At 44.2% G+C, this 788-nt stretch overlaps 1 protein-coding gene across 1 annotated transcript in view; it reads left to right on the forward strand.

Annotated features, from left to right (window-relative positions):
• LOC134439293 (low choriolytic enzyme-like) overlaps positions 1-788 on the forward strand; it is a 6,125-nt gene continuing 5,337 nt past the window's right edge. The window contains exon 1 of the mRNA XM_063189197.1: positions 1-45. The gene's annotated coding sequence lies outside the window, so the exon portion shown is untranslated. The remainder of the gene's footprint in view (positions 46-788) is intronic.

Raw genomic sequence — 788 nt, forward strand, 5'->3', positions numbered from 1 at the left:
AAATAGGCGTCCAAGCAGAGAGTGGAGAGCAGAGTGTTCAAGATGGTGAGTTAAAGTGAACGAGGGATTTTGAAATGTAATAAAAAAGCAAATAAATATCAGCATGCATGACATGCATGTGCACAGTCCCCATCCAGTTGCGAACCTGCGGCCTCAAGCCAAACTCTGTATGGGAAGCAGATGAGCTAGCTGATGCAGTAGAGTAGAGTATCTGTACGGCAGTGTTGGGGGACCTATAGCGTCTTTTCCACTGCTGGTTTTCTGGTAGGCCTACAGCTCGACACAGCGCGACTTGGCCACCACTTTTTACTTCAAGATTGAGCTGTGTCATGCCCAATAGAAAAGCAAAAAGTGGCGGCCAAGTCGCGCTGTGTCAAGCTGTAGGCCTACCAGAAAACCGGCAGTGGAAAAGAGCCTTATGTCTCGAGGGCCGTTTATGGCCCTTTAGTCCGACTTATGCGGCCCCCGATAAAATGTTAGTGTCATGCAGTTTCACATGAAATATGACATGTCTTGTATAGGAATGTTTCAAATGACTGTCCTGGACACAGCAAAAGCTATCAGTGGGAGGTTTACTATCATTGTACGCCCCACTCTGCTATTTGGCATTCGTTACATGCAGTACATGCAGGTGTGACTGTGGATATTATGATTCTGATAGTATGCACAACATATGTCTATGTGAATGTGATTACATGATATAGTGATTATATATATCTGTGTGTCTATTTGGATGCTTCTAGATACAGTCATAATGCATAATCATATACCTTGTGTGTGTGTCTGTA

The sequence above is a fragment of the Engraulis encrasicolus genome, chromosome 22 (assembly GCF_034702125.1).
Source record: "Engraulis encrasicolus isolate BLACKSEA-1 chromosome 22, IST_EnEncr_1.0, whole genome shotgun sequence".
Taxonomy (NCBI): domain Eukaryota; kingdom Metazoa; phylum Chordata; class Actinopteri; order Clupeiformes; family Engraulidae; genus Engraulis; species Engraulis encrasicolus.